Consider the following 22,408-nt stretch of genomic DNA (forward strand, 5'->3'; position numbering starts at 1 on the left):
CTGGGTGCGCCTCTTCTCGCAATGAGAACGAGACGCCCCGGGAGTGCGAGGCCGCATCGTGACGCGGCCCATCCTCCCTTGATCGATGCCAAGGTACGATCTTCACTTTCATTGCGCCTTTAGGTTTACATGTCCCAATGACTCGCGCACATGTTAGACTCTTTGGTCCGTGTTTCAAGACGGGTCCTGAGAGTACCCAAAGCAGTAGCGTCGCTGACCGGTAATTCAAAGCTTGGCCAGTCCGAGGACACCGCCTGCTAACAGCTGGTTAGGCCCGGAGCCGGCGCTAGGTCCGTACCATCCGGGTGACAAACTAACCGAGCTTGCGGCGGGCCTGACGCACACACATTCGAAAATGGATTGGTTGCGGCCCGATACCGTCAGAGTACCGTCACGCAGCCGGCCAGGCGATCGAGCGTCTGCCGTGTGCGCACGAAGGCGACACGACAGGCAACAACTCGAGCCGTAGACCGAAACGCAACGGGTCGCGACGTTCTACTAAGGGAGAAGTGCACGACTACGTGACCGGAACATTTGCCGAAGATGGTGTACCCTCGCACTGTAACCACCGAATCTGCGCACCAACGGAAGCCAGCCTCGTCGACGATGAATCTCCCCATTCGATCTTTTGGGTTTCTCAGGTTTACCCCTGAACGGTTTCACGTACTCTTGAACTCTCTCTTCAAAGTTCTTTTCAACTTTCCCTCACTTAGACGCGGTTCGACGTCTCGGGATAAATTGACCCTCCTGAACACTACATTTCCCAACGGCAGAACCGCGGGATTCAGTGCTGGGCTAATTCCTGTTCGCTCGCCGCTACTAAGGAAATCCTTGTTAGTTTCTTTTCCTCCGCTTAGTAATATGCTTAACTTCAGCGGGTAATCTCGCCTACTCTGAGGTCGTCGTACGTGATACAAAATTTTGTGTTTCGGCCGAAAGAGCGTAAAAGTAGTACTTGCGAAAACGTACAAAGCACAAAAAAAAAGGAAAAAAAAGAAAACGAAACAACACTACACGACAGAAGAGAGAAAGGTAAACAAAACCGATATGCCTTATGCGCCACACCAAAGTGTCAATATAATTCTTTCTTCATATTTTATCTCGTCGATCGGAAACTCTCGCTAGACGATCTGGCCGGTTAACTTTAACGTCCGTCGGAAAGAACTTTCGGGGACGGGACGACCGACAGATCGCGCGGTTTCGCACGAATCGACAATGAAGAAAAGAAAAGACATGGGGCGACCGACATAAAGGTTTTCAATGATACACCTTTTCTCTCCGCGGTGCTGTTCCGTGCGTGAACACACAAGTGTGTCTTGCGTCGTGTGACAATCAAGTTCGAAACAAGCCTCGCCAATAGAGGAGTATATATATTATTAAAAAAAAATAATACATATGTAACGTCCGACGTCGGGCGTTGGAAGGATTTAGGAACGATTCGAATTCGCGCTTTCGATTTCTCGCTCGCGACTCGCGGTGACGTGGGAGTGTACCACGCTGATCCCGGTCCGAGTGAAATTTCTTGATATTTTGATATTCGATCTCGAGAGAGGTTTTGATTCGGGATTTAGGAGGGTGCCCGAACGGCTGGACCAAGTCCGCCTAATTCGGGTTGGATCGTTGGCTCGAACGGCTGGACCAAGTCCGCCTAATTCGAGGGAGAAAAGGATAGCGGGTTCTTGTAGGTACGCGATTTTCACTTCACTCGCACTTCGTTCCCATCGCACGCGCACACGTCACTTTGATGAATAGATCGCTGTAAAACCGTACGTGAAGCGTAAGGAGAATTTGGTGAACGGAGGCGTTCTCTCAGATCACGGGTGTTAACTATAAATACTTTATAGCGTCCCGATTTGTTCATCAATGAGAACTGGTTTATGGAATTCGGAACGTTGTAAACGTAGATTAGAAAAGCTACGCGAATATTGAATAGATATTCAGTGCTATGTTCGTGACTCTAGATTAAACAATCTCGACCGACTGACTGACGATTTTGAAGTGCTCGAAATGATTTAATGAACTTGTGAATTTGTGTCTGACACTCTGTAAGTAACTGCGTAAGAGAGACGTTCTGCTCTCCGGTCCTGGCTTTTATAGGCCTGTTGCCAGGTGGGTTTGTGGTGGGGAGACAATAGAAAGAATTTCATGGTTGAGAGAGCAGGCAGTGGATCAGTGGGGGAAACAATAAGATCTTATGCCTGAGTGAGCAGGCCTTGAAATTGTTATTCCCAAAATCATTGAGGCTTGACGAGATCACATTCCAAAGTGATGACGTCAGATGAAATCTTGTCAGACTTTAATATTAATTAATTATGCGTTTGTTTGTGACGCAAATATAAGGAGGGAGTCCGGTGACGGACGTTAGGACGTTACACGTCACCCCTCGGAGAAAAAAAAGAGGATTCGTTTGCAAAGCAAACGAATTTGATTTTTTTTGTTCGCTGATCGCGATAGACTCCCGCGAAGGGAGTGAAAAATACTATGAAATTGCAGGAAGTAGGAAAAATGGCACTCACATACTGCTAACTGCAGTTGTGGAGAAAGAAAGAAAATGAAAATGTGGGCTCACATAGCGCAACCTGCAGCTATGGAGGATGAGAGAGGAAAGAAAAAAAAAAGAGAAGCAGAATGTGGGCTCACATAGCGCGACCTGCAGCTATGGAGGATGAGAAAAAAAAGAGAATATGGGCTCACATAGCGCAACCTGCAGCTATGGAGGATGAGAAAAAAAAGAAAAGAGAATATGGGCTCACATAGCGCAACCTGCAGCTATGGAGGATGAGATGAAGACAAAAAAAAAATAATTATATAAGAAAATTGGAGTTGGGACGGCCTAGTCGATGGTCACTACTTCTATTTCTGGCCGTGGTGGGGGCGACCCTGGATACACTGTATTTGTCCTTGGATTCCAGTAGTGGCCTGCTGGAATATCGATCACCGATCTTATGGTGGGTTTCCCTCGCGGTTTTGGCAGCCAATTGTCGGGGTTGTCCGGTCGTACGTCCACTATTCGCAGGTCCTCTAGTCGATATTGGCGGGTAGGGCCCCGTTGTTCCGGTGGAATCCGTATCCGGAATGGTATGTATACGGTGATCTCCTTTTTTGTTTCCGGCTTAATGGTCTCCGGAAATTTAAAATTCTTCGGGTCCCCCGTCTCATCCTTCGCGTGGAAGGCTCGTAGCATCTTCCGGATTTGTACTCTTCTGCCCGCTCGGTGCGTCTTCTTGTATACTCTGTTGTTGTTGTGATCCATGTTGATCGGTGGTTGATGAATGACTGATCGATTTGGCTAGCTGTTCTCATTCACGTAAATTCTGTGTCAATGGGGGTATGCCTTGTTGAGGTACGATGGAGTGGAGTATTAGGAGTGGGGGGTATGTGTCCCTTGGTTCCGGTTCGCTACGTGGTCTGGTGAATCTGGGAATATGTATTTTGTCCGAACTATTGCCAATTTTATACTGCAAATGATGCACTCCATGTATGGAGTTACCGCTAATATGTTATTGGCGCATTTTGAGCACTTATTGTTTAAGTGTATGTGCGCTTGGTGAGGCATGTCCCGTTCCTCGATTTGGTTTGAAGGTTGTTGTTCTGCACATTTCTTGCATAATTCATTGCCGCCTTCGTCGGTGTATATTATGCCATCGTAGCAATTGAATCCATCAAATTGGAATAAGTAGTTGCTCTTCTTCTCTGCAGAAGTGACGCGTCTTCGAGCTTTCAGGCACATGGTTGCTGTATTAATGAACTGCCTCGCCGGATGCTGTGGAATATGTACCTCGGTGTTGGGGGGAGGGGGGTAGGTATCCCCTCTCTTCTTCCTTCAAAATCAGTTTGGTGTTGGGGGGGGGTATCCCCTCTCTTCTTCCTTCTAAACCATACTGGTGTCCTGAATGTACGATTTTTTCGCTTTGTTGGAATGGATAATTTTGGTACCCCTTCTCCAGGTAATTTTCAGGTTCTGTTGCGGTAGAACTTCTAATATTGTGTGTGGCCCTGTATAGTTATCTGCGAATTTTCCTCTTTTTGGTTCGTTGAGGACGAAAATTGACTCTCCAGCTTGAAATTCGTGTGAGTGAATTTGTTTGTCGTAATGTTTCTTCGATTTTTCTTTTGCCTTGTGGAGATTGGAGCGTGCTATCTTCTGTGTTTCGGAGATGATTCGGTTGAGGTTTTCAAGGTAATTGTTGTAAGTGACTACTCCTGTGTCGTCGGTTCTGTTTTCTGTAGTTGGAGTCCTAGCAATTTTGCCGAAGACTAGTTGGTGCGGTGTATATCGCGTTCCTTCATGTACGCTTGTATTGTAAGAGAAGGAGGCGAGGTTCGTCCATTCGTCCCATTCTTTGTTGGCTGTTACGTACATTTTTAAATATTCTGCGAGCACGTGGTGCGATCTTTCTATGGAACCATTGGTTTGCGGGTGGAACGACGTGGATTTGAAGTGTCGGATTTTGAATCTTTTAGTGATTGTTTTTATGAAGGTGCTTACGAAGTTGGTGCCTTGGTCGGTGAGAATCGCTCGGGGAGTTCCGTAGCGACAAATAAATTCTTTAATAAACGCATCTGCGACTTGAACGGACCTTACGTTTGGTAATGGAATTGCCAAGGAGAATTTTGTGAGTAGTTCTTGGATTGTGAGGATGTACGAATTTCCTCTTCTGGTAGGTGGTAACGGTCCTACGATGTCCATGCCCACTTTATCGAACGCTGACCCTGGTGTGTCAGTTATTACCAGTGGTTGACGAGTTTTTACGCGTACTAGTTTCTTCCGCTGGCATTCGAGGCAGTTTTGTATGAATGTTTGTATCTCCTTCTTCATGGTTTTCCAGTAGTATTGATGACGTACTCGACTGTATGTTTTATTGACCCCTTTGTGTCCGGCGATGGCAGAGCAATGGTTTTCTCTGATGATGCGTTCTCGTTCGGTTTCTTCGGGGATTCTGACTGTTTGCGCGGTTATTGTTAATGTGATGTTGAATTCTGAGAGGTACGTGTTCAACAGTGCCAATATCAGGTTCCAGGGTTCTGTTCCGAGCGTGAGTTGTTTTGCGATGCAGATTGTTTGGAGATTCATTTCGCGTACGACGTCTTGTAGGGAGGCGATGCACTCTTCCAGGATGGATGGATCGGGCTGCATGAGAACTCTCTCTTGTAGCGCTAGGGCTATCAGCAATCTATTTCTGTTGTCGAATACTCTGGCTCTTCCGAGGGTCAATTGCGTCATTTGTGGCAAGATATTACCCTGGTCAAGGTTTTTTGCTCCTGCGTCGCAGGGTTCTCCTCTCGTTGTGACGAAGAATACATGGTTATCGTGGATCAGGGTTAAAGGATCGTTGGACTCGATAATCCGGAAGCCGGATTCGTTATCGGGTGTTGCGGTGATCGGCGGTTCGTCATCTTCTGATGAAATAGTGGTTACCGAATCCGTGTCGGTATAAGTACTGCGTATATGTTCATCCGATATTTATACTGGCAGTGAATCGTTTGCAGACGTCGATGCCTCGGTAGATGGAGATTGGGTTGGTATATAGTCGTCGTCATTTCCCACTCTTTCAGGTGTCAGTGTGTCTGGCGTAGTACTGGTTGATTCGTTCGATGGTGTTGTCGATTCTCGTGGAGGCGTATATTTATGCCTCTTTGGATTGGGCACGTCTTCGTCGGAATCGCTGTTGCTGGTTGATCGGGTCCTTATGGGTAACATTTTTGCGTGGGTGATACGTGACAACGCATCTGCGATGTAGTTGTAACAGACCTGTACGGTGCAGGCCTGTTACTATTAGACACGCGCCGAACACAACCGATCGACGCCGAGGATTACCGAACGCGTCGTCCGCGTACGACGCGTCACGATGCACGATCCCCGCGCTCCAGGCCATATTCGGCGGGAAACGGACGTCGAGGTTCCGCCATCTTAACGGATACGGAAACTCGACGTCACAAAACCGTTCTCCCCGCACCATTCCGCTCACCACCAACCCCCGCCTATAAAAGGCGATGCAAACGAGGCACGGGCCTCTTTTCCAGCCTGGGCAGCATCCCAGGAACACCTTCCTACCTAACCTAGTTCCCACCGGCGTGACAGCATACACGCCAAACAGAGAGGGCAGCATCCCTCTCTGCCGCTCAGGCAGCATCCTGAGCAAACCTCTCGGGCAGCATCCCGAGAACTCCGACAGCTACCGGAGACGATTAAATGTAGGGGCAGCATCCTCTACATTTGCCGTAGAACCGCCACGAGGATTTTCCCGACTCGTGGCAGGGTTTCCCGACCACTCCTGTCTGAACCCAGTCGCCGGCACAAGCACCAGGTCCACGAATACGCGTCGCGTCGCGATGACCGATCACGCAAGGATCGCCCCTAGAATCACGGGTCCGTAAGACCGTCCATGAGACACAAGGTTACGCGAATGTACGAGCAGTGAGGCCCGTAAAATACATATACACGTTGTCGTTATTTCACGTCCCGCGCACCTCGTCCATTTTCAGCTTCAGTCGATCCTCTCGCCGGTAGACGAACCCGGCTCGACGAGTTATTCCAGCACGAGAGGATACGACGCCGCGACGACTTCTCCGTCGGAAGCAGAACCGTTACATGGTTGGTTTTCCCTGGTTGATAGCGGATTTCATAGTCGTATTCTGCTAGTTTTAGTCTCCATCTGACTAAACGAGACGTTGGATCTTTTGCACTGTGTAGCCATACCAGTGGTTTGTGGTCGGTGAACAGTGTGAAGAGTTTACCATACAGGTAGGGCCTGAAGTGTCCCACGCAGTATACGATGGCCAAGAGCTCTTTCTCAATCGTCGAGTAATTTTCCTCCGCGTTATTTAACGTTCTTGAGGCGTAAGAAATTGGCAATTCCTTTTTTCCGACGGTCTGGCTGAGCACTCCCCCGATAGCATTGCTGGATGCATCTGTTGTGACGTGGAATTGTTTACTGAAATCGGGGAATTGCAGGATCGGATGCGTGGTCAGCTGTTGTCGTAGGTATTCGAACGATTCTTGTTCTTTAGGGCCCCAGGAGAACTTGTTCTTCTTCTTTAAGAGGTTGGTGAGAGGTTTCGAGATTTTCGAAAAGTTCGGTATGAACTTCCTGTAGTATCCGACGAGTCCAAGGAATCCTTTGATTTTCTTGGGATTGTTTGGTACGGGAAACTGTGCTACTGCCTCGATTTTCTTCGGATCGGGTCGAACTCCATTCTCGGTGATGATGTGTCCCAAGTATGCCACTTCTTTTCGTAGAAACTCGCATTTTCCCGGTTGTAGTTTGAGATTGGCCTCGAGCAGTTTTTCGGCTAATTTCCTGAATTTGATTTCGTGTTCTCTGATGGAGCTTGCGTATATGACTATGTCATCCAAGTATATGAACATCTCTATTCCTTGGAATCCGGAGAGGATATGGTCCATCAATCGTTGGAAGGTGGCGGGTGCGTTTCTCAGGCCGAATGGCATTCGTTTAAACTCATAATGCCCATGAGGACTGGAAAATGCTGTCTTCTGCATGTCGGATTCGTCCATCGGGATCTGGTGGAATCCTGACGCCAAGTCGAAGACAGAGAAATATTTAGCGCCGCCTAATTGGTCTAATATATCCGTAATGTTGGGTAGCGGATAGGCGTCGGGTATGGTTTTGGCGTTCAATAGTCGGTAATCGATTACCATTCGCCATTTCTTTTGACCGTCCGGCCCGGCTTTCTTGGGGACTATCCAGATGGGGGAATTGTATGGTGATATCGATGGCCTTATGATATTGTTGTCGAGGAGTTCGTTGACTTGCTTATTTACTTCTTCTTTGTGAATCGGCGGAAAGCGATATTGTTTTACGTTTATTGGTCGGTCGTCCGTCGATGTTATCCGATGGGTGATTGCGTTGGTGCATCCGAGTTGACTTTCGGGTAGATGAAATACGGCGTTATATTCTTTCACAAGGTTTCTGACGCTGGCTTCTTCTTCCGCATTTAAATGCTCCGTGTTTAAATGTTTCACGATCTCGGTTGTTCGGTCATTGGCGTACGGGTTTGTATCGGATGATATTGGAGGTTTAGTATCTTGGTGAGTGAGATGACAAGGGAATAATGAGACGGGATTCGATGTATCCTCAGAGGATTTTTCTTCGCAGATAGATAGAATCGGCTTGGATTCTTTAGAATAGAGCTCCGACATGCGAGAATTAGTAGAATTAGAATTGGAATTTGGTTCGCATGCCTCCGGAGAAGATTGAGACTTCACGCACAGCACACCTGGATTTGGTAAAGATACAGTGAGTGGGTGTACTGTGGTGGACGAAATAGAAATAGAAGAAATAGGAATAGAAGAGATCTGTGAAGAAGGAATCGGTAGAGGTTCTTTGAATTCCTCGAACTCCTGGAGTTCGACGTTAGGTTCTCGCAGCATGATGTTACGTCCCGGGTCGGAAATGATCCGACGAAACGAGCCCAGACGGGGCGGGGACGTAACCGACCAATTTATTTAAGACGATCTTAGATCCACGTGGCGCGTAACGTCCACGTCTGATCGGGGACCCGATACCGGTGTTCGTCGTTGTTGAAAAGGCGAAGAGGGGAATAAATGCGAACCGATGCGAACCACGCATCGCGGTAGTAGAGATGGTTCCCAGTGGTCGAAGTGTCACTATGCGGGTGTGTGCAACTCGTCCGAACGCGTGGGTTTGCTCGATTTGTGACAGGAGATTTCGATCGAAGGGAATTAGTGTTCTCTCGGTACCGAGCACCCTCTGGGCTCAGACGTACACGATTGATACACCAATTTTAGGGTTAGAAGAACGGACGTAGGAAGTCTAAGGAATTTGCGGAACCAGGTCGGAGTCGAACAACCCGATGAAACACCACGCGCACACTCACTTTCGCGATCACTTTAACCGGTCACTGGGAACGACACTTTAGAAGTGGAAGATATCGAGGAGCAGGATGTTGCTGAATAAAGCTGCGAAATAATAGGTTTAAACAAACAAAGTATAATGAACCAGAATAGATACAAAGTAATGATTTGCGAGCAGAACACGTGAAACAAAATATAGTGACGGCTTGCGCGCAAGCTCGAACGAAATATATAGCACAGAATAAAATTCAGTAGTTTGCGAGCGAGCTCGTACAAAGCAAAAGAGCACAAAAATAAGAATTACGAACTTGAATTATAGTGCGAGCAAGCTCGTACAACAGAATAGCACAAAATAACAATTATAGCTTTGAATTATAATGCGAGCAAGCTCGTGCAACAAAATAGCGCAAAAATAACAATTATAATTTGAATAATGATGCGAGCAAGCTCATATGAACGAAATAGCGCAGGAATAGCAATGGTAATATGAAAGATAGTGCGAGCGAGCTCGTACAAACAAAATAGCACAGAAATAGCAATTGTAATATGAATTATAAAGCGAGCGAGCTCGTTTGAACAAAATAGCGCAGAAATAATATCTGTAAGTATGGTACAAGAATCCACGAGCAAACTCGACAGATAATTTAGAAACAATTGAAATATAATTGAAATGGAAATGGTAGAAATGGTAAGGTGCAATACGACCTGAATATCGTGCGCGATTTGGAACAGAGTCCGAAAACGCGATTAAACTGAACTCGACTGAAGACGCTAGAGAACTGAATGGTATGAATTCCGAAACTGGAAGGAGAGCGATTCGCGCGATTTTGTCTTATTTATAATGAGAGCGCGGACCATAGAGATTCGGTGAACCGCGAAGTCCTTTGTCTGAATCGTACGAAGTACGGACGAATATGTTGTCGTCGATGTATACTTTTCGCTGTTTGAACGAGACGACGGTTTAGATGTACGTACACTTGTACTCGCGGTTGCCATGCTGGCGTCCGCTTGTACCAGTGACTATTGCGTCTTTTCCGATTCCCTATGTTCACGCTCACGGGGATATGTATATATATATATATATATATATATATATATATATATATATATAAATACGCGTAAGATATATACAGGGTGTCCCAAAATTCGTGAAAATCCCGAAAGGGGGTGGTCCCTGAGACCATTCTAAGAGACATTTTCCTTTGCACCAATGTCAACTGCGGCTTTGTTTAGGAGTTATTAACGAAAAACACGGACCAATCAGAGCGCGTCCTGGCCCGCCGCGCCGCGCCGCGCCGGCAAGCGAGTGTCGGTGGTACGCCGTGACATCGCAACGAACAAGAGTTTCTCGATAATGTGAATCCTCTCCGATTTCGTTGAGCTTTGGATACGTTGTCCAGACCATGATTCTGAACAACATTTCTCTTTAGACTTTTTGGCGATCGGCTTTAGTTTACGAGATAATCGTAAAAAAAGAGAAGAAGCAGAAACTGATTGAATTAAAAACTCACGTATTCAGCCGTAAATCCATTTGCTGCTTCGAAATGTGTGTCACTGGGTCACTCGGTGACGAACTGCACAGATGTCTTCAGGTACACGGCAGTACCGAAAGCCAAGGGACGTACGGCCAGGTCGACGAACTGCACAGCCGGTGGTAGAAGGCCTAAGGGATGCGCGGTCAAGTCGACGATCCAGAATTTAACTTTCACTTTCGAAGCGATAAATAATTCGTATGTTTATTTTACACAGATGCCTTGAAATTTTTCCACACTCACAATCACTGTTCACATTTGTCAACACATAGTTATGCACTAATAATAATTGCCATATCCCTTGTACTACTGCACAAATCACAACAATCAGGTAATGCAATCACTAGACTGCGGATTTCATGCATTTGTAGCAAACATGAGTAGGTGCATTTTAATACAGTAGAGAGATTAAAATAATTTCAAAACACCAATGTATTATTTTCAAATTCTTAAAATGATCACAGTAAGAATCAAATATCTGTCTGGCTCCTGTCCCTTGTAATAGCGGCAGCCAACATTCATTTTGCATAAAGATTCGCAGTCTAGTGATTAGTTTAAATATCACAGTCAAAAAAACAGCTAATACATAGCAACCGTTAGCTTTGAATTTACAAGTCTTTGGAGATGTTCTCTCTACCGCGGCTCGAACGACACTGATTTTCCGCAAGATTTTTCTAAAGAATTTAGGAAGGGCATTTAGAGTGTCGAAATTCGAAATGCACGCTGTAGCACGAGAACGACGGGACGGTTGGACGAAAAACAGGATACGAGAAGGACCGCTTTAAGACTTATGGCAATCACATGTTTAGGTTTTCCTGTAGATTGGTACGCAGAGTCGATGGGTAACCGTTCGAAAACGTCGTCTGTCCTTCTTTTAGAAAGTTTCTTAAGGAAGGTATAGGACAATAGGGATGCTACGCTGACCTGACATTTTTACCCCTTGCTGGGTAAAAGGACGGATGACGTTTTCGAACAGTTACCCATCGACTCTACGTACCAACCTGCAGAAAAAACTAAACATGTGTTTGCCACAAAGCTTACAGCGGTCCTTCTCGCATTCTGTTTTTCGTCTAACCGTCCCGTCGTTCTCGTGCTACAGCGTGCATTTCGAATTTCGACACTCTAAATGCCCTTCCTAAATTCTTTAGAAAAATCTTGAGGAAAATCAGTGTCGTTCGAGCCGCGGTAGAGAGAACATCTCCAAAGACTTGTCAATTCAAAGCTAACGGTTGCTATTAGCTGTGTTTTTGATGGTGATATTTAAACTAATCACTAGACTGCGAATCTTCATGCAAAATGAATGTTGGCTGCCGCTATTACAAGGGACAGGAGCCAGACAGATATTTGATTCTTACTGTGATCATTTTAAGAATTTGGAAATAATACATTGGTGTTTTGAAATTATTTTAATCTCTCTACTGTATTAAAATGCACCTACTCATGTTTGCTACAAATGCATGAAATCCGCAGTCTAGTGATTGCATTACCTGATTGTTGTGATTTGTGCAGCAGTACAAGGGATATGGCAGTTATTATTAGTGCATAACTATGTGTTGACAAATGTGAACAGTGATTGTGAGTGTGGAAAAATTTCAAGGCATCTGTGTAAAATAAACATACGAATTATTTATCGATTCGAAAGTGAAAGTTAAATTCTGGATCGTCGACTTGACCGCGCATCCCTTAGGCCTTCTACCACCGGCTGTGCAGTTCGTCGACCTGGCCGTACGTCCCTTGGCTTTCGGTACTGCCGTGTACCTGAAGACATCTGTGCAGTTCGTCACCGAGTGACCCAGTGACACACATTTCGAAGCAGCAAATGGATTTACGGCTGAATACGTGAGTTTTTAATTCAATCAGTTTCTGCTTCTTCTCTTTTTTTACGATTATCTCGTAAACTAAAGCCGATCGCCAAAAAGTCTAAAGAGAAATGTTGTTCAGAATCATGGTCTGGACAACGTATCCAAAGCTCATCGAAATCGGAGAGGATTCACATTATCGAGAAACTCTTGTTCGTTGTGATGTCACGGCGTACCACCGACACTCGCTTGCCGGCGCGGCGCGGCGCGGCGGGCCAGGACGCGCTCTGATTGGTCCGTGTTTTTCGTTAATAACTCCTAAACAAAGCCGCAGTTGACATTGGTGCAAAGGAAAATGTCTCTTAGAATGGTCTCAGGAACCACCCCCTTTCGGGATTTTCACGAATTTTGGGACACCCTGTATACATATCGCTGCGTACGGATTTAAACGCGATTTCGGTTTGGATTTTACGAAGGAGGTATAAGCATGTATAAGTATACCATATATATATATATATATATATATATATATATATATATATATATATATATATATATATATATATGTGTATATACGGCGAGAATTTGCTCATATGAACAAAACCGACGCAACACGTCGGTACGACGTTACAATGATATTTTGGTTTGTTGTATTGACTGCGGGGAGATAGGATTTCCCTTGTTTCGATTTTATTATGGCGTGGCCCAAATGGACCCCTTCGCCGAGATCTTGGCGCGGCACGTAGCCTTCGTCAAGGTTTGGATTTAGAATGTGTACTGGAATGACCATTTTGGATCTTGCCGGAAGCGTAATTTGTTTGTGATTGAGAAATGGAATAGTGGTGCCATGGAAACGGAGACAATTTTCCGAGTAGACGATGTCGACGGATTGATTTCGGAAGAATTCGGAGCCAATGATGCCCTTTTGAGGTATCGGTAGGTCGTCGGCGACGACGTGAAACGTCACTTTGTGATTGAATATATTAATTTCGAACGTGCCGAGAGTGGTGATGGTATGGCTCGTGATGCCCGTGATGCTCACTTTTTCTTGAGCGTTGGTCAGCTCGGGTTTACTCAAAGCTTCTCGCTTTATGATGTTTATCTCTGATCCGGTGTCGACCATGGTTTCTGTTGCTTCTTTGCGATCAGCGGAGTGCAGCATTATTGCGGGTACGACCAGAGCTGATTTCAATTGGACTGCACATGGTCGTGTTCGTCCTGGTTCTCTTGTTCCGTGACTATCGGGAGGGCGGAGCGCGTCTGCTGTGCTGGTGCTCCACGATGCGCGCTCGTAGTTTCTCGTGGGCGGTCCTCGTTTCCCTGAAACCTTTGATTATTGTTGGCCCGTTTCCTACACTCTGAAATTAAGTGGCCCGTCGCCTTGCAATAGGCACATATTTTCGTTCCTGCGCCTTGGAATGGTCGGGTGTTAGTTGCGTCGTTGTTGGCGACGCGGCGTGGTGGATCTGGCCAGCGAGTTGGTTGACCTTGAAGGTCGTGCATGGGGCCGCGGGGCGGTCCATTGTCGCGGGGCGCTCCATAATCACGGGGCGATCCATAGTCACGGGGCGGTCCGTGACCGCGAGATATTCCGTGGTCGCGACAGGCACGGGCTTCGTGTCCCGGTCGGAGGCACATTTGGCACGTGGTTGACGTCGATCGTGAGGTCGTTGAAAATCTTCGGCTGTCTCTTTCCATTTCTTTTGTGACTTGGATGGCGGAGTCGAAGGTCTCGGTTAAACCGTAACAGCCCTCGTGACGTATTGGAGCCCTCATGGTAGGGGGTAGCCCGTCCAGGAAGGACTCCAGAGTGAGGTCGTCGATGTCGTTGACGTGATTGGTACTCAGCGTACCGTATCGTTCTTTTTCGCCGTCGATAATAGCGGAGTTTAGATCCTTGACTCTCGAAATGTAGTCGAGGATATGTTCCTTGGGCTCTTTAATTATGTTGGGCAATTCGCCTCGGTAATGATTCGGAGTTTTTGAAGGTGAGAAGACGTATCTCAGTCTGTTGATCAATTCGTCTACTGATTCATGTATTTGGTCTTCGACGGCCAGAGCTGCGTGTCCTTTCAACCGATTACGTAGGAGTTTCGCCAAATTTGGCTCAGCTTTCGCAGGCAGCATTTCACGAGCCCGCTTACATGCTCGCGCGAATTGGAAAACGGTGATATTCTCGCCATCGAAGTGAGGGACGGTTTCCACTGCGTCCTTCAACGTGATTCGTCCGTATTCGCGGGATGAATGGGCCTCAATTCTGTGCGCGATCCTGTCTAGCGGCCTTGAGCGATCGGGTGTCGAACTACGCTCGGATGTATGGGAGTTTGCTGGGCTGCCCAGATTCTCGATCATTTCTTGCAATTTTTTTAATTTGTCGGCCAACCCTTCGACCGCGGTGAGGTTTGCTGCGGGTTCGGGTTGTACGACAGGGACTCGCTCGCGTCCTTGATGTGCGTTGTATTTGTCGAGCAGTTCTTGGTGTCTTCGCCCCATTGTTTCGAGTTGTTCCAGTAAAACGAGTTCCCTCGCTGTGGCCTCATTGAGAACCGACTGTACCGATGCAGGGTTGCTTGGATTCGACGTTCGAGACATCGTGTATGTTGAAAATTACGCAGAATGTGGCAATTGTGGGTGCTCCGTTGAGCAATTCGAAATCCCACCGCTGCTGTCACCAATGTAACGTCCGATGTCGGGTGTTGGAAGGATTTAGGAACGATTCGAATTCGCGCTTTCGATTTCTCGCTCGCGACTCGCGGTGACGTGGGAGTGTACCACGCAGATCCCGGTCCGAGTGAAATTTCTTGATATTTTCATATTCGATCTCGAGAGAGGTTTTGATTCGGGATTTAGGAGGGTGCCCGAACGGCTGGACCAAGTCCGCCTAATTCGGGTTGGATCGTTGGCTCGAACGGCTGGACCAAGTCCGCCTAATTCGAGGGAGAAAAGGATAGCGGGTTCTTGTAGGTACGCGATTTTCACTTCACTCGCACTTCGTTCCCATCGCACGCGCACACGTCACTTTGATGAATAGATCGCTGTAAAACCGTACGTGAATCGTAAGGAGAATTTGGTGAACGGAGGCGTTCTCTCAGATCACGGGTGTTAACTATAAATACTTTATAGCGTCCCGATTTGTTCATCAATGAGAACTGGTTTATGGAATTCGGAACGTTGTAAACGTAGATTAGAAAAGCTACGCGAATATTGAATAGATATTCAGTGCTATGTTCGTGACTCTAGATTAAACAATCTCGACCGACTGACTGACGATTATGAAGTGCTCGAAATGATTTAATGAACTTGTGAATTTGTGTCTGACACTCTGTAAGTAACTGCGTAAGAGAGACGTTCTGCTCTCCGGTCCTGGCTTTTATAGGCCTGTTGCCAGGTGGGTTTGTGGTGGGGAGACAATAGAAAGAATTTCATGGTTGAGAGAGCAGGCAGTGGATCAGTGGGGGAAACAATAAGATCTTATGCCTGAGTGAGCAGGCCTTGAAATTGTTATTCCCAAAATCATTGAGGCTTGACGAGATCACATTCCGAAGTGATGACGTCAGATGAAATCTTGTCAGACTTTAATATTAATTAATTATGCGTTTGTTTGTGACGCAAATATAAGGAGGGAGTCCGGTGACGGACGTTAGGACGTTACACATATAACCCGGTGGGATTTCTTTTTCTCTCCACTTCTATATAATTGAACCAAAAACCACGGGGGTACAGAAACGTTGCGCACGAAACGATTTATCATCGATCAAACACAAAACCAAATTAGAGACACGAGAGAAAGAGAGTAAGATCTCAAGACGCACATAGGCCGTCATCAATACGATTCAACGCGAACGTGGCGATGGAATGGCAATCGCACAGATTAGCGAGGACACGTCGACGACGGGGAATAATTCCGACCCGATCAAGTACAACGTGCTCATCCCGCACATTGCTGCGCTTTGCTCCGCTGTCCATCGATCATCAAAGCGTTCGCGATAGAACGAGAGATCTCTTTCGTCTCTTCCCTCGAAGACTCGAAAAGGAATGTGTTTGTCGAAATCGCCGGCAACGACGACCCTCCGCCGTATGGCAATTATAACTTAGAGTTAAGAAACTTCCGTCAATTCCTTTAAGTTTCAGCTTTGCAACCATACTTCCCCCGGAACCCAAAAGCTTTGGTTTCCCGGAAGCTGCCCGCCGAGTCATCGTAGGAACTTCGGCGGATCGCTAGCTGGCATCGTTTATGGTTAGAACTAGGGCGCTATCTGATCGCCTTCAAACCTCTAACTTTCGTTCTTGATTAATGAAAACATTTTTGGCAAATGCTTTCGCTACTGTCCGTCTTGCGACGATCCAAGAATTTCACCTCTAACGTCGCAATACGCATGCCCCCATCTGTCCCTATTAATCATTACCTCGGGATTCCGAAAACCAACAAAATAGAACCGAGGTCCTATTCCATTATTCCATGCACACAGTATTCAGGCGAAGATAGCCTGCTTTGAAGGATTTAAAGTGTACTCATTCCGATTACGGGGCCTCGGATGAGTCCCGTACCGTTATTTTTCGTCACTACCTCCCCGTGCTGGGAGTGGGTAATTTGCGCGCCTGCTGCCTTCCTTGGATGTGGTAGCCGTTTCTCAGGCTCCCTCTCCGGAAGAGAACCCTGATTCCCCGTTACCCGTTACAACCATGGTAGGCGCAGAATCTACCATCGACAGTTGATAAGGCAGACATTTGAAAGATGCGTCGCCGGTGATAGAAGACCATGCGATCAGCACAAAGTTATTCAGAGTCACCAAAGCAAATGATGGACGAACGTTACCGCCCGCCACCGATTGGTTTTGATCTAATAAAAGCGTTCCTACCATCTCTGGTCGGAACTCTGTTTTGCATGTACTAGCTCTAGAATTACCACAGTTATCCAAGTCAATGTGGGTACGATCTAAGAAACCATAACTGATTTAATGAGCCATTCGCGGTTTCACCTTAATGCGGCATGTACTGAGACATGCATGGCTTAATCTTTGAGACAAGCATATGACTACTGGCAGGATCAACCAGGGAGCTTCGACAATTTTTGTCGTTTTTTCAATATATAATAAATATGTGTCTTTTCGTCGCCAGCTCTTTCAGAGACAGGTCGACGACACTCTCTTAGTTTTGTATAAAAATTCCTTTTTACTCGTTCGAATTCTCAGAGAACCTTTCGAACGAGTTCATATCATATTCCTCCTCTCTCTTAAGTTTCGTATAAATTCATTTTTACTCGTTCGAATTCTCAGAGAACCTTTCGAACGAGTTTATATCATATTGCCACCTTCCTTCTTTCCTTTCCTTCTTAACCTCGAACAAATTCCTTTGCCAGATATTCCTGCGTTCTCGGTTTATATTTTTCTCATAACATCACAAATCATAAAGTGCATGAAATTCATTGTTAATATTTCCCTTTTGCGTTTCTCTCGAGAACAAATTCCGTTTCAATATATTTCCTTGTGTTCTCAGGTTGAGCTAACATCAGTAGCACGAGTATCCCATGTAGCACGTAACCACGGGCGCTGGACAATCGACACAAGTGCCGAGGAAGCACGGACAGGACGCATGCTGGACTTTGGGTGTAACAATGCCCCTCCGAAAGCCAACCTCATTATATTTACTTTACGTTTCTCTGCAAACATTTAGTTTGACTTCTGTCTAGTTTTAGTTTCTCTCAAAACTCTTTCCATAACTATCCCAAACTTTTAGCTCGGATAGAAGAGTTGATGCTCAGTTAGTACGAGTATACACATCAGTGCATACAAGTCACCAACCTCCTCGATGGGAGGCTCGCCACGTAAGGGCCATTCGGTCTTAGACACCGACCCGTGGCAGTGCTGTGTAGAGAAAAGTTCGAAACGCAGTACGGAACGAAACAGTCGAGACCGAAGTCTCGAGGCGCCGTGAACTGCTTCTCGACCGAGATCGTAGAATAGCCCCAAGCGCGCGCTGAACCGCCCGACTCGCCGAACCGTCGAGTCTCTTAAGGATACCGAACGGCCAGCAAGGACGCCGGCGCCGCGCGGTGAATAGCACGCGCGCTTATGGGCGCAAACCGCCGCGGCAACAGCCCATCCGGCGGGGCTGTTGGGACTTACAAAAATTTTTGCATGAAAAATTTGTTTGTACAACACAATAAATATTTATATTTCCAGGATATTTAACACAAAATATTCAACTTTTCATATACTATCTCGGCACTTTGAACATTTTTCAAGTCCAACCGCCAAGAGTAAACTTATCTTTCTATCGTATCTAGACCATTATAAATATTAGATCATTGTATAATAAAGCATTTTAACAATAAATATCAAGTATCAAAGCTCTAGGATGAATATTTATCGAATAAACTAAGAATAATGTCCGGGGCGCATCGCTTACTCGGCCGCTCGAGCGAATCGTTCGAGCGTCGAGACGCGTCGGATCGCCGTGCGAAGGAGCTCGAGCGAAATTTTTCTAAGTCCAACCGCCAAGAGTAAACTTTTCTCCCCGAGCTCCCGCACCACTTTAATCGTTATATCCACGCATAATACCGCGTTTCATCAATATTTCTCGAGTTTCCAAGCTCTCGGACGCGTATTGCTGCAATTTTTGAGAAATATTGCTCCGACCGCCAAGAGTAAACTTATCTTTCCGGCTTACTCGGACAATTATAAATATTAGATCATCGTATGGTAAAGCATTTTAACGACAAATATCAAGTATGAAAGCGCTAGGATGAGTATTTATCGAATCGATGGAAGCAATACGCCGCTGGAATCGAAAGCAACGCGCCGCTGCATATAGAAGCAATACGCCGTTAGAACTGAAAGCAATACGCCGCTGCAGATAGAAGCAATACGCCGCTAGAATTGAAAGCAACACGGCGCTGCAGACGAAAGCAATACGCCGCTGCAGATAGAAGCAATGCGCCGCTACAAAATGAAACCAATACGCCGCTGGAACTTTGAAATTCTACGCGTATACAGACACACGCTTGGATAAGTATGTCCGCGGCGGTCTCGGTGAATCGTCCGTCGTCGTGACGCGATATTCGTATACCAGGTTCGCGCGGCATTAACTATAAATAAATAAATAAATAATAAGTAATTATCGCGTGTTTATTAGAGAGTTATGTCTCGTTATATAGTTGCGTTTCTCAAGTGAAATTCAAACGATTTTAGATTGCATGTTTTTCTCTCTCTCTCTCATTCGATCAAATATGATTCTTAGCGTCGAAATGAAAAAAAAAGAAAATTGAAATTCGATTACTCTTCCGTGTACTAAAAATGGAAAGAGAACTGAAAAGCACACGAAAATGAGCAAAAGTCTGAATAATAATAGTTGATTGTTAATTTAGGAAAAAAAAAGAAAGCATATTATGTTCTCTCACAAATAATACGAAGCGTAGCGTGTACAAATTTCCCCGTGCGCGCGTATAATATGTGGACGGGAAAAAATTTCAAAGTTCCAGCGGCGTATTGCTTTCGTCTGCAGCGGCGTATTTTTTCTGTTCCAGCGGCGTATTGGTTTCATGTTTGGCGGCGTATTGGTTTTTGCCCCCCGGCGCGAACGAAACGCGGGAATCTGTTCTTTTAAGTGCCACCGGCGTATTGGTTTGAATAGCGTACACTGCAGGACCGGTAGTACATGAGTAGAGGGGCTAGGCCGGTTTGCTCATCCTAGGCGAGGGGGGTGCGGGGAGAGGGGAGGTAGGATGGGCGAGGGGGTAGGGGAAGGGGGAACTTGGGGAGGGGTGGGGGAGGGGGAACTGGTGGAGGGTGGGGATATGCGAGGAGGAGGGGGGAGGGGGGTTGCTCTACCTTACCGACTGATTTGTAGTACTCTACCTTACCAACAAATTAACTACTCTACCTTACCATCTCTGCTCTTTAATCATCTTCTTCCTAACAAATTTAACCTTTTCACAACAAATTAAGCACTCTACCTTACCAACCCCACGCTTTAAGTTAAGCGCTCTACCTTACCAACTCCACTCTTTAAATTAAGCACTCTCCTTTTTAAGCGCTCTACCCTACCGACCCCCTCACCAATGGAAAAACCAATACCATACAACAAATCACAGTAACCTCTGTAACCTTCGTAATAGAATTATTTGACACGTATCTCTCTGACCAATTTTAATAATCTCTGTGACTGTAGCAATAGGATTATCTGTAGATTTGGCATCTTTACGACTGTAATAATTAAAATCAGTGATTGCCATCTTAAAAATTATTTGACACGTGTCGCATAACCTCGATGCTAAATTTTAACTAAGGGAAAAAACCAATACAACGCAACAATGTTTTATTCGTAGATTTAGCTAAATTATTTGTCACATAACCACGATGCTAAATTTTAACTAAGGGAAAAAACCAATGTTATGCAACAATGTTTTATTCGCTGACCAATGATAACTTTTTAAAATCGCAATAACCTCTGTAACCTTCGCAATAGGATTATTTGGCACGTATCTTTTTGACGCAATTTTGATAATTTCTGCGACCGTAGCAATAGGATTATCTGTAGATTTAACATCTTTACGACTGTAATAATTAAAATCAGTGATTGCCATCTTAAAAAATTATTTGACACGTGTCACATAACCTCGATGCTAAATTTTAACTAAGGGAAAAAACCAATACCACGCAACAATGTTTTATTCGTAGATTTAGCTAAATTATTTGTCACATAACCCCGATGCTAAATTTTAACTAAGGGAAAAACAATGTCAAGCAACAATGTTTTATTCGCTGACCAATGATAACTTTTTACAATCACAGTAACCTCTGTAACCTTCACAATAGAATTATTTGGCACCTCTACCTTACCAACTCCACTCTTTAAATTAAACACTCCTCTTTTTAAGCGCTCTACCCTATATCTACCCCCTCACCAATAGAAAAACCTCATCTAATTTTTGCAACAATTTTTACTTCACAATCTAATTATTTATACACACAATTTTTAGGAAAAAAGTTACAATTTTTACACTCTTCAGGAATAAACAACAATTTTAAATAAGTGACAACTTTTTTCTTCTCTAACAGGGAAGAAGCGACAATTTTTACACATGCGAATACAATTTTTACTATCAAGGAAAAAACCAATGCCGCGCAACAATGTTTTATTCGCTGACCAATGATAACCTTTTGCAATCGCATTAACCCCTGTAATCTTCGCAATAAAATTATTTGACACATATCTCTTTGACCAATTTTAATCATCTCTGTGACTGTAGCAATAGAATTATCAGTAGATTTGATATCTTTACGACTGTAATAATTAAAAAATTAGTGGCTATTATCTTGTCCAATGATAACCTTTTATAATTGCTATAACCTCTGCGACCATTGTAATAGAATTATTTGACACGTATCACGATAATCTCTTAGGGAGAGCCCCCCCTGGTTCAGAAGCGGCATAGACTCCTGATACCAAATTTTAACTAAGAACTTTTTTAACCAACTACTTTTCTACGATAAAACAGACGCATTAAGGATTTGTGGGAATTAGATTAATTAAATATAAACATATTTTTTATTAAATGATGTTTTATTTCATTTTTATAAATGACAAAATGACATCTATAGCACATCACACCCCACATTTGTCCACACCACACGGTGACAAGTCAATTGTTTTGGGATCTACACCAATCGGTACATTACCGCAATTTTCTCCACGAATAAATCGACATTGTCTTGACCAGCTTTTATGTTCCACCATTGGATCATCCTCCTTTTCCCATTTATGTAGTTGTATATTGCATTCAAAACATTCCACCCAATCGTTAAAGTCCAGGCAGAAAAATCCTGCTGCAGCAAGTCTTTTAGGCTCGACAATATTTGAATAAGTCCAGTCACGAAAACTGTCCAGTCTTTCACTTTCCAAGCAATAATCAGACTTGGGTTTTGCTGGTACATGATGAGGGAAACGCATCATTGTGACTAAAAAATTTTTTACCATTGTTATTATCGTATTTTTTTTAACCATTCCCAAAATGTCTGTACTTCATGTAAGCTACAATGATATATTGGCGTTTTTAAATAACTTGAAGGCGTGTGGCAATGGAGGTTGCACAATACATTGTTATCAATTTTGTATGTAGGGCATTTTAATAATGTATCATATTTTGGACAACCAAGTGATTCCAAATTAAGCGATTTTATGCCTAATTGTTGTAGTAAATCTTTTTCAATGTTTCCACCTTTGTAAGCTACTACTGGATG

Source organism: Lasioglossum baleicum, chromosome 20 (assembly GCF_051020765.1).
Source record: "Lasioglossum baleicum chromosome 20, iyLasBale1, whole genome shotgun sequence".
In the NCBI taxonomy this organism is placed as follows: domain Eukaryota; kingdom Metazoa; phylum Arthropoda; class Insecta; order Hymenoptera; family Halictidae; genus Lasioglossum; species Lasioglossum baleicum.